Source organism: Panthera pardus, unplaced genomic scaffold (genome assembly GCF_024362965.1).
Source record: "Panthera pardus isolate Hobbes unplaced genomic scaffold, ASM2436296v1 HiC_scaffold_6, whole genome shotgun sequence".
Lineage (NCBI taxonomy): Eukaryota > Metazoa > Chordata > Mammalia > Carnivora > Felidae > Panthera > Panthera pardus.
Window position 1 is genome coordinate 79850507 of NW_026526991.1, and position 12849 is coordinate 79863355.

Below are 12849 nucleotides of genomic sequence, written 5' to 3' on the forward strand. Positions count from 1 at the left end.
ATACTGCCTGTAAAGACTTAATTTGGGGAATCTTTCTTGGACTATGGAAATAATAAGTGGATGGTCAATTTTTTTTTCCTGTAATACATCACAATTCTTTTTTGTTTCCACTAGAGCTTGAGAACAGCCAGCTACCTGTCTATAACTTTATGAGATGGCAGTAAACAAGGAAATGACACAATAATTAAAAATAGAACTGTCATCAAAATCCAGCAATCTCGTTTGGTATTTATTCAAGGGAATTGGAATCAGGATTTCAAAGAGATACTCTGTACTTCCATGTTCCATGCAACATTACTCCCAATAGGCAAAATATGGAAACTACCTAAATGCCCACCGATAGATGGACGGATAGAGAAAATCTGATATATACATACAAAAGAATATTATCCAGTTTTAAAAGAGGAAGAAAGTCCTAACATTTGTAGCAACATGGCTAGACCCCGAGGACATTGCATTATGTGAAATAAGTCAGACATAGGGAGACAGATAAATACTGTATGATCTCACTTGTACCTAAAACCTAAAATAGTCAAACTCATAGAAACAGAGGGTGCAATGCTGATTGCCAAGGGCTTAGACTAAGGGAATATGGGTAAGTGATAAATAAAGATTGTAAAGTTTAATTTATGTAAAATAAATAAGTTCTAGAGATTTGCTAGTAGATTATTATTATTATAAAGACTTATTATTATTACCATTATTACTATTATTACAAAGTAGGTTAGGGGAAACCTTGGGAGGTGATGGGTATGTCTAAGACTTTGATGGCAGTGATGGTTTCCCGGGTGTATGATTACCCCAAACTCTTTGAGTTGTAAATATTAAATATGTATAACTTTTAACATGTCAGTTATACCTTAACAACAACAAAAGAGAAAAAGATAGAAATGACAGAACTATCAATACAAGTAAGGCCCCTGTTCACCTCTTCTTGACCATCCTTTGACAATGTGGATGTGACACTCTGAGGAGGAGAGAGGAGAACTACATATCTCAGGTGAGGCAGCAATCAGGGATGATTCAGAAACAAATATAAACTAAATAGTCTCTTTTCTTTACTAAATATGTCATAGGGAGATGACTCTTAATGGGAAGAAAAAACTGTCTCTTGGGTCATTGGTGGAAAGGCCCTGCTGCCTTCGTAATACAATTAGCTGTTTTCTTTTTGTGTTACAGGAGCCATTCCATTAGAGTTACATTATATTTCTTTATAAACAAATATAGATACTAACCATCAACCAAGTAAGGGATGCTCAGTGGTTCTCTAATCACAGAATATTGTAGAACTACTACCTTTTCCTAAGTTCTGTTTCTATGAATAATTTACAGAGTTGTGCGACATGCAGATAACACAAGGAAATAGGAATTATTGTTTTTACACAGACCATCTTGTTTCTTGCCTGTAAATTGCCTCCAAGTGGCTTTGAAAACAATATTGCTTTACATCGCTTTCAAAGAAGGAGAGCTACCTGAGAGCATTTACATCTCATATTCAACAGAGACTATTTCTGTGCACCTCCATCATGCCATTCAGATGGACTACATCAGTTAGTGTTTCTTCTTAAGGAGAAAATCCACTGGGGTGCAGGAGAGTTTAGAATTTTTGCGATGAAAAGAGGGAGAAATTACAAAAACCAACTGTTTGGAAGAAATCTAGAGCATCCTAAAAGTCACTGTAATTAAAACACAGCAGTTTGTAATTATTCTGAAGAGAAAAAATAGTAAGAAAGGCTCAAAAATACTAATGTGGTTACCCAAGGTCCTACCACATTAATTCGAACTGACTTAGATATGATATCTTCAGATGGGCTGAAAACTGTTTGGAAGGCTTAAAACAAAGAAACTGCATTATAATTAGGTGGAAAAAGCAGTGGGTTTGGAGTCACTGGAGTATGGGGTTGGTTCTGCCATTGACTAACCAACTGACCTTTGGCAATTCGTGGAACTTCTCTGTGACTCAAATTTTGAAGCTGCAAAACAGGATACTACCACTTAACCTTGGGTTTAAAGAATGTGTGTAAAGGTTATTTTCTTTTTTCAAGTGCTGCTCTCCACACCCCTCTTTCTCTTCTTTCCATCCAGTGATAGACAACCTCCTGCCTAACTTCCCCACCAGCCACCTGCTTCACCTTTATTTGTATATTCAAATTCTTCCTTAGCATAATCCTTGAATTTACACTTTTTTTAATATTTTGCAAAGCCAACATTCAATGTCATTTAAAAAACTTAACCCTTGAGTATATGTATGTTCAGTGTTTCTTCAAATTATACATCAAATTAAGAAAAAAATGATTCCTCTCATTATCCCTTTGCTCTTCATTTACCACTTGCATCTCTTTGGCTCCCACCATTAGTTAAAATTAATTCACTGTTCAGGTTCTTGTTATAGGTGAAGCGGTCAAACATAAAGGGGTTTACTGAGATATTGTTTTGATAAGGTCAGAGTCGTCTCTGTAACAGTGCTCAGGAATAATGATTGTAATTCATTATTTAAGTAGAAGTTTTGGTAGAAGTTCTTAAACTTTATTTGTATTGAAATAATCTGAAACATAAGTTAAAAAATGAAAATTTCAGAAGGCTTCTTCAGAAGATTCTGATTTGGAATGTTTAGGTAAAAAACCAGGAATCTGCATTTTTAACAGGTATCCCCGGTGATTCTGATGTGGGAGATTCACAGACCATCCCTCCAGAAATGCTATTAGAGGTTATTTAGGCATTTCCAAGAGTAATCTGGAGTTTTCAATCCTTGTGGCTTAAAAAAGAATATTGTATAAAGAAAAATATTTGCAGAAGGATTTTTTTATATTAAAAAATGTGATGACGTATGTCATCAGAGCACAAACTGGAGTTTGGATGGTAGTTTGTTCATTTAATACCTGTGTGTCTTAAAAAAGGTCATTAGTTTTATTTTCCTACTGTGTAGCATAATAACACCATTAGTCGCTCCAAGCAGGTATCATAGGGATAAAATGCATGTAAAATAAAAACACCTTAGTCATGAAAAGTACGATAGAAACATTAATAGTTCTCTTTAGTATTGATAATTTTTTTTTAATTTTTTTTAACGTTTATTTATTTTTGAGACAGAGAGAGACAGAGCATGAACGGGGGAGGGTCAGAGAGAGGGAGACACAGAATCTGAAAGAGTCTCCAGGCTCTGAGCTGTCAGCACAGAGCCCGTCGCGGGGCTCGAACTCACGGACCGCGAGATCATGACCTGAGCCGAAGTCGGCCGCTTAACCGACTGAGCCACCCAGGCGCCCCTAGTATTGATAATTTCAAGGGCTAGATTATTCAACTAAATGAAGAAAAGCTAAGCCCAGATTTTCCATTAATTAATGTTTTCACCCACATAAAGTATGAAGGGTATGTTTGTCAGCACCCAGCAACAAACCAAGGCTAGACATAGGCTGAGGTGCAACCATGAAACATCTATGTGATTAAATAGCAGTTTTCTGGCATTAACAGCAATTCAATAGAATCTGTGCTTTAGTACAAAGAATTGCTAATACAATGTATAAATAAACTTTAAATGGCATTTTTTTTCTTATTGCACTAATTCATTTCAGACAAGTTCAACCCATCCTTCAAAAGAAAGAAAAGGAAAGTTACCAGTTACAGACTAGCTGCAAATGAATTATGCGATTTTCCCATTATCTGGGAGCCATTTTTTATTCTGCGTAAGATAGTGTCAGGTAGATCACAAGTACACTGATTACCAATTTATTTATAATCCAGGGTCTGGATTTTGGAATGTAGTGAAAGATCAACTGAAGAATGTGGTGGTTTGTATCTTTCTATCTCTGCCTGTACCCCTTCAAATATATATATATATATACGCACATATATTTATAACATTCATACAGAGCAAATGCATGACAATATATGACATACACCCAATGTATGTGTGTGTGTGTATGCACGCCACTTTCAGATTAATACACTTTTTTTGGCAAGAGAAAAAGTGTTTAGTAAAATTTTCCAACTTTGAACAGTTAAACGTAACCCTGGCATGTGCTTTCATAGCAAAGGTTTGTATCCTCATCATGTTTGTATTCTGGGTATCTTGTGTAGTGCCTACAAACATGAGACACTGGAAAATACTAATCGTTGAAGTTGATCTGATCTCTGGAACAAGACCCAAGTCGATCTTAGTTAGATTCTCAAGGAAGTATTAATGTAAACAGGTTACAAGACAAAGCAGGTTAAGACAGAGCAGGTTAGGGGCGCCTGGGTCGCTCAGTCCGTTAAGCGTCCGACATCGGCTCAGGTCATGATCTTGCGGTTTGTGAGTTCGAGCCCTGCGTCGGGCTCTGTGCTGACAGCCCGGAGCCTGCAGCCTGATTCAGATTCTGTGTCTCCCTCTCTCTCTGCCCCTTCCCTGCTCATACTCTGCCTCTCTGTGTCTCTCAAAAATAAATAAATGGAAAAAAAAAAAAGACCAGGTTATACTGCAATAACAGAAAACTCCCAGATCTCAGTGACTTATACACAAAAAAAGGTTTAGTTCTCATTCAATTAAAATCAGTTGTGGATGTAGGCAACCCTCCAAGCCAACTGTCCTTCATGCGTCAGCTATGTGTTGTAGATCCACAGTCTCAATACAGGTCTCTTCCCCTGCCCCCCAGCATGGGAAGAGAGCTTGGGACTGGCATCAAGAGTTAGATGTGTTTGGCATGGATGTGACACATATCACTTCTGTGAAGCCGATGATGAAGACTATTAGATGGTGGCGCTACTCCACTTTACTCTCATGGTTTAGGGAAATATAGTCCACTCTGTGTCCCGGAAACAGAAGAGAACTGGATACAATAAGACCAGAAGTCTCTATGATACAGTTTAAATGGTTTCCAAGGAAACACATAACAAGCAATAAGCTTCTTTGAAGAGGGGGAGAAATATAAAGAAAAATAAATTGATGAAGAAACTACTTAATCGTAAAAAAATAACAGATCTTAGGTGATGATTATGAAGGAAAATTCCAGCTTGAATACATTTTTAATCTAACTAAAGCTAACTTTAAAAGTCAATGTGAGTTTATTTTAAAACAACATGTATCTAATATTTTAAAGCAGTCTTTTGTTTGTCAATTTATATCTAAATAAAAAATACAAATAATAATAGAACTGGGAAGATAGGAAACCCAATAGTAAGCTGATTAAATTCTGTTCTGAGGTAAGTTTTCATTCTGGCATGAAATATATGGTCTACAATCACTGGGACTTTGATTAAAGCCATTTTCCCTTCCTTTGATTGTATATGTTTTTTCCTTGAGGAATTCTAGGAAAAATGTTCTAACATAATGTAATTATGATTTAAATTCATGCTAGGCCAAAGCTGGAAGTATTGTGCCAGTATAGTTTCTGGTCATCACAGAACTTTTATAAAATGGTTGCCAGAATTGAGTTGACTCTCTCAGAGTTGTTTAGAATAGCTTTTCTCTGGGACTTTTTCAATACCAGATCCCTCATGGATTAAAAACTGGACCGATCCCAAGCCTGACACAAAGAATTTAGAACTAAATTATTAACATAACTTATGATAGTTTCCTCCTCAGTCACAGAGGTGTGATTAAACTTACTGGTTCAGCCATTAGAGTTGGCTAGCGATCCTTGAAGAAGAAATTGCATGAATTTATAAGAAATGGAAGCCAAGCTTAATTTTAACTTTTGTGTGAAAGCATCTTCAATATTATAATTAATCTTCTTGTATGAATGTAATTTAGGATAGTTTGAAATACCATGTGCTATGGGAAAGCTCAAATGCAGTACTTTCTGTATGTGCTGGACTAGGTCAAGTCTGAATTCCCCTCCAGACCTAGAATTTGATGTGTAGACAGAGCGTGCAATTTTGCAATCTGCCAAGCCAGAAGAGGATTTAATATTACATTCAAAACTGTACTCAAGTTGTCAAAAAATGTTCAATAAAATAACATTGCAAATCATACTCAGTCAAACTAGCTGGCAAAGGTAGCATGACAAAATTGAGGAATAAAGCATATGGGACTTAGTGTTATTTACATGTTTTCAGGGCTTACGCTCTGGGTGGCTCGCTATTTACAAGACAGAAGTTTCCACCCTTACCCTCTGCTTTAGGTTTGAGACAAGGCCAAGTCCTCCTTCTGACTTCACTTGACTGTGGTCTAGTTCAGATTAGTGTTTGTCACCACTCTTCACAGCAGACAGGAATGCAGCAGACTGGGGGAAGAGGAGAAGGGTGGGGGAGGAGAAGGGGAGGAGGAGGGGAGGAAAATGAAGAGATTGAGGGACTAACTCTGTTCAAGGGAAACACCTGAGACAATCACAACAATGACATATGGAGGCTGCATGGCAGTCAGATGTTCACAGTTTAATTTTAGAGAACAGTTGAAGAGCATTTTAGAATTCTCAAAATATTTGCTACCACCAGAAGAAAAAGTCATTCAGTAAAGTGTTATTATGCTCCCTCTCTGAAGATGTTTCTCAGAATTCTAAGCTTCTTAGAAGCTAAAGGGACATCTGGCTGAAAGATGACAGATCATAAATACTTTTCCAATAAATTAAGCTATGGTTTAACAGAAAAGAAAAACTATCAGTCAGAACAAATGAATCAACATAACACAAGTTTTCTAAAAGTTAAAAAATGACATTCCATCAATATGAAAAATATTAACAAAAAATAATGAGAAATTTTAAAGATCACGGAAACAGCACTTTTTTTTTTCTTTATGAATACAGAACAAACTCTTAATTACAAGTCAGACATTGGTTTAATGGCTTTACATGTATTAACCTTCTAACAACCTTAGGGAGTTCTATTGTCTTTCTAAAAGTGAGAAAGCTGAGGCATGGTAAGGTTATATATTAAGCAGATAGATGATGAATGTGAAACTTGAACCCAGACAGCCTGGCTCCATCCTGCATAAACTGTGATAAATTATAAAAGGGAAGAACATAAATCTTCTCTCTGTTAAGTTTTGCAATGGGGACAATATCGAATATTTCCAAATTCTTAATACGTGATGTAGTTTCTGATGTTAATATCACTGGTGGGTTGTATCAGTTTCAATTAATAGGTAAAATTCAAGGAAAGGAGCTAGTGGTTCTTGGCTCTGTGTTGTGCTCTATGACTAAGATTTAGAACAGAATTAGATTATGTTGATTCAGTCATTTCTATTTTCTATGCTTAAATGTAAGGTTATAATGCTCATCATGCTATTATGTTATTGATTTGGACAGAGATTTGAGAATTGATTAGAATTAGGGAGAAGATGAGTTTTTTGGAAGAACCTTTATCGTTACATTTATATTAGCTAAGCTTGTAGCTGGTTGATTTCCTTATATTCCAGCCAGGCTTTCTTGTCATTTAGCTAATATAACTATAGGCTAAATCCCAGTATTAAGTGGAATTGATTTACTTGAGTTGTGGAACATAAATCTTTTCCCACCAGGTAAACAATAGCAATCAAAGGGAATTTGGCTTAGAAGGGAAATGATTTTCCCACCACTTTGCCCCATCAGCATAAACCCTGACTCTCCAAGAAGCCACAGGCTTTGGTAGAGGCTTTGGTGATACACCACTCAGCATAATCAGGTTGCCAAGAGACTGTGCCTAAAGTTTGTACTGAGAAAGATCATCAGCATCCTTTAAAGGGAGATATATTACAAAAGTGAATCCAAACAGATTTGAGTGGCTAGGTTAAATGAAATAGGCGAGTGTAGCTGGCAAAAGAAAGTATCTTCCCTTCTGAAAAGCATGGCTTTGGCATCAGGCAGTCCTGGGTTGGAACCTAGCTTCACACTTGACAAGCTGTGATCACTGGTGAATTACTGAATGTCTCTCAGCCTTAGTTTCCTCCTCTTCTTTAAAAAACATTATGTAGTTGTAATATGTCTAGCACAATGCATGACACAAAATAGGAGCTCAATAAATTATTTTTAAGTGAAAAGCTACTTCTCAACAAATTCAATTATTAGAAAAAGAGTGTGAATAAAATATTTTTGAAGACTCATAACTATGACATTATTTTTCATTAACCAAATATCCATTTTGGAAGTCTGAATCCTTATTATTTAATTTCTGAATAATGAATACTTTGAGCTATTCTAAATTAATTGAATAATGAAGTTATTCAATCTGCTTAATTTTTAAAATTAAAGCCATATGGATCCTCATTACTTGCAAAAGCAAGCCAAGACTGATTCTATAGTGGTTCCTCAAATTGACAAGATGAGTGTCTGATTTTTAGGATAATTTTGGCCAAAGATCAGAGAAATCCCTTCTGCTTGTAGGCACTAAACTAGAAATGTTCCTAGCCCCAGGAGTGATACCTTAGTCAGAGGATTCTTCAATAAAGTCTCTTTTATCCTTTACTCATGATAAAATTAGAAAACATATCAATCACAGTCTTCCCAGCTTTCTGGTAACATACCTTTTCTTAGAGTGTTTCACATGCTTATGTACTGGTGACATGCCTACTCTCAATCTTAAAAAGGATATAAGAAAACAAATTTGTTAAGGATCAGGGAAAAAATAACCTGGTAATTCCTTCTCTGGCAAGGGAATTTCTAGATTTACTCTCTCCAATATGGTAGCTACTAGTTACAGCTGGCTATATAAATTTAAATTTAATTAAAACAAAATGAAATGAAATAATTTCGTTTTCTCCGTCACACTAGCCATATTTCAAGTGTTCAAGAGTCACATACAGCTAGTGGCTACTATCATTACATAAAGCATATATAATATACAGTTTCCATCATCTCCATAATTTGTACCAGGAAGTCTGGCTCAATGATTGACAGTCAAGGTATTCAATTATAATTTTTTTCTCACTGAGCATACTAACATATATTCCTCTTATTTTTCTTATTCCTTAAGAAGTTTGTAAAAATACTTCTAGCACAAAATGTAAGACTGAATACTGTCTTGTGCCTCTAGTCTCACTCCTTGTTTTTTTTTTTTTTTTTTGATTAGTTTATATAAATACATTTATTAATGTAACTGTAACCATAATCAAGACATAGAACACTTCCATAATCCCCCAAATTCCCAAATGCCCTTTGCAATTACCTCTCTCCCCTTAGCACAGGTCATGACATCATTTTCTTTTTTTTTTTTTTTCTTTTTCTTAACTTTATTTATTTTATTTTATTTTATTTTTTATTTTTTTTTTTATTTTTTAATATATGAAATTTACTGTCAAATTGGTTTCCATACAACACCCAGTGCTCATCCCAAAAGGTGCCCTCCTCAATACCCATCACCCACCCTGCCCTCCCTCCCACCCTGCCCTCCCTCCCACCCCCCATCAACCCTCAGTTTGTTCTCAGTTTTTAACAGTCTCTAATGCTTTGGCTCTCTCCCACTCTAACCTCTTTTTTTTTTTTTTTTTTTTTTTTTTCCTTCCCCTCCCCCATGGGTTTCTGTTATGTTTCTCAGGATCCACATAAGAGTGAAACCATATGGTATCTGTCTTTCTCTGTATGGCTTATTTCACTTAGCATCACACTCTCCAGTTCCATCCATGTTGCTACAAAAGGCCATATTTCATTTTTTCTCATTGCCACGTAGTATTCCATTGTGTATATAAACCACAATTTCTTTATCCATTCATCAGTTGATGGACATTTAGGCTCTTTCCATAATTTGGCTATTGTTGAGAGTGCTGCTATAAACATTGGGGTACAGGTGCCCCTATGCATCAGTACTCCTGTATCCCTTGGATAAATTCCTAGCAGTGCTATTGCTGGGTCATAGGGTAGGTCTCTTTTTAATTTTCTGAGGAACCTCCACACTGCTTTCCAGAGCGGCTGCACCAATTTGCATTCCCACCAACAGTGCAAGAGGGTTCCTGTTTCTCCACATCCTCTCCAGCATCTATAGTCTCCTGATTTCTTCATTTTGGCCACTCTGACTGGCGTGAGGTGGTATCTGAGTGTGGTTTTGATTTGTATTTCCCTGATAAGGAGCGACGTTGAACATCTTTTCATGTGCCTGTTGGCCATCCGGATGTCTTCTTTAGAGAAGTGTCTATTCATGTTTTCTGCCCATTTCTTCACTGGGTTATTTGTTTTTCGGGTGTGGAGTTTGATGAGCTCTTTATAGATTTTGGATACTAGCCCTTTGTCCGATGTGTCATTTGCAAATATCTTTTCCCGTTCCGTTGGTTGCCTTTTAGTTTTGTTGGTTGTTTCCTTTGCTGTGCAGAAGCTTTTTATCTTCATAAGGTCCCAGTAGTTCACTTTTGCTTTTAATTCCCTTGCCTTTGGGGATGTGCCGAGTAAGAGATTGCTACGGCTGAGGTCAGAGAGGTCTTTTCCTGCTTTCTCCTCTAAGGTTTTGATGGTTTCCTGTCTCACATTCAGGTCCTTTATCCATTTTGAGTTTATTTTTGTGAATGGTGTGAGAAAGTGGTCTAGTTTCAACCTTCTGCATGTTGCTGTCCAGTTCTCCCAGCACCATTTGTTAAAGAGACTGTCTTTTTTCCATTGGATGTTCTTTCCTGCTTTGTCAAAGATGAGTTGGCCATACGTTTGTGGGTCTAGTTCTGGGGTTTCTATTCTATTCCATTGGTCTATGTGTCTGTTTTTATGCCAATACCATGCTGTCTTGATGATGACAGCTTTGTAGTAGAGGCTAAAGTCTGGGATTGTGATGCCTCCCACTTTGGTTTTCTTCTTCAATATTACTTTGGCTATTCGGGGCCTTTTGTGGTTCCATATGAATTTTAGGATTGCTTGTTCTAGTTTCGAGAAGAATGCTGGTGCAATTTTGATTGGGATTGCATTGAATGTGTAGATAGCTTTGGGTAGTATTGACATTTTGACAATATTTATTCTTCCAATCCATGAGCAGGGAATGTCTTTCCATTTCTTTATATCTTCTTCAATTACCTGCATAAGCTTTCTATAGTTTTCAGCATACAGATCTTTTACATCTTTGGTTAGATTTATTCCTAGGTATTTTATGCTTCTTGGTGCAATTGTGAATGGGATCAGTTTCTTCATTTGTCTTTCTGTTGCTTCATTGTTAGTGTATAAGAATGCAACTGATTTCTGCACATTGATTTTGTATCCTGCAACTTTGCTGAATTCATGTATCAGTTCTAGCAGACTTTTGGTGGAGTCTATCGGATTTTCCATGTATAATATCATGTCATCTGCAAAAAGTGAAAGCTTGACTTCATCTTTGCCAATTTGGATGCCTTTGATTTCCTTTTGTTGTCTGATTGCTGATGCTAGAACTTCCAGCACTATATTAAACAGCAGCGGTGACAGTGGGCATCCCTGTCGTGTTCCTGATCTCAGGGAAAAAGCTCTCAGTTTTTCCCCGTTGAGGATGATGTTAGCTGTGGGCTTTTCATAAATGGCCTTTATGATCTTTAAGTATGTTCCTTCTATCCCGACTTTCTCAAGGGTTTTTATTAAGAAAGGGTGCTGGATTTTGTCAAAGGCCTTTTCTGCATCGATTGACAGGATCATATGGTTCTTCTCTTTTTTTTTGTTAATGTGATGTATCACGTTGATCGATTTGCGAATGTTGAACCAGCCCTGCATCCCAGGAATGAATCCCACTTGATCATGGTGAATAATTCTTTTTATATGCTGTTGAATTCGATTTGCTAGTATCTTATTAAGAATTTTTGCATCCATATTCATCAGGGATATTGGCCTGTAGTTCTCTTTTTTTACTGGGTCTCTGTCTGGTTTAGGAATCAAAGTAATACTGGCTTCATAGAATGAGTCTGGAAGTTTTCCTTCCCTTTCTATTTCTTGGAATAGCTTGAGAAGGATAGGTATTATCTCTGCTTTAAATGGCTGGTAGAACTCCCCTGGGAAGCCATCTGGTCCTGGACTCTTATTTGTTGGGAGATTTTTGATAACCGATTCAATTTCTTCGCTGGTTATGGGTCTGTTCAAGCTTTCTATTTCCTCCTGATTGAGTTTTGGAAGCGTGTGGGTGTTTAGAAATTTGTCCATTTCTTCCAGGTTGTCCAATTTGCTGGCATATAATTTTTCATAGTATTCCCTGATAATTGTTTGTATCTCTGAGGGATTGGTTGTAATCATTCCATTTTCATTCATGATTTTATCTATTTGGGTCATCTCCCTTTTCTTTTTGAGAAGCCTGGCTAGAGGTTTGTCAATTTTGTTTATTTTTTCAAAAAACCAACTCTTGGTTTCGTTGATCTGCTCTACAGTTTTTTTAGATTCTATATTGTTTATTTCTGCTCTGATCTTTATGATTTCTCTTCTTCTGCTGGGTTTAGGCTGCCTTTGCTGTTCTGCTTCTATTTCCTTTAGGTGTGCTGTTAGATTTTGTATTTGGGATTTTTCTTGTTTCTTGACATAGGCCTGGATTGCAATGTATTTTCCTCTCAGGACTGCCTTCGCTGCATCCCAAAGCGTTTGGATTGTTGTATTTTCATTTTCGTTTGTTTCCATATATGTTTTAATTTCTTCTCTAATTGCCTGGTTGACCCACTCATTCGTTAGTAGGGTGTTCTTTAACCTCCATGCTTTTGGAGGTTTTCCAGACTTTTTCCTGTGGTTGATTTCAAGCTTCATAGCATTGTGGTCTGAAAGTATGCATGGTATAATTTCAATTCTTGTAAACTTATGAAGGGCTGTTTTGTGACCCAGTATATGATCTATCTTGGAGAATGTTCCATGTGCACTCGAGAAGAAAGTATATTCTGTTGCTTTGGGATGCAGAGTTCTAAATATATCTGTCAAGTCCATCTGATCCAATGTATCATTCAGGGCCCTTGTTTCTTTATTGACTGTGTGTCTAGATGATCTATCCATTTCTGTAAGTGGGGTGTTAAAGTCCCCTGCAATGACCACATTCTTATCTATAAGGTTG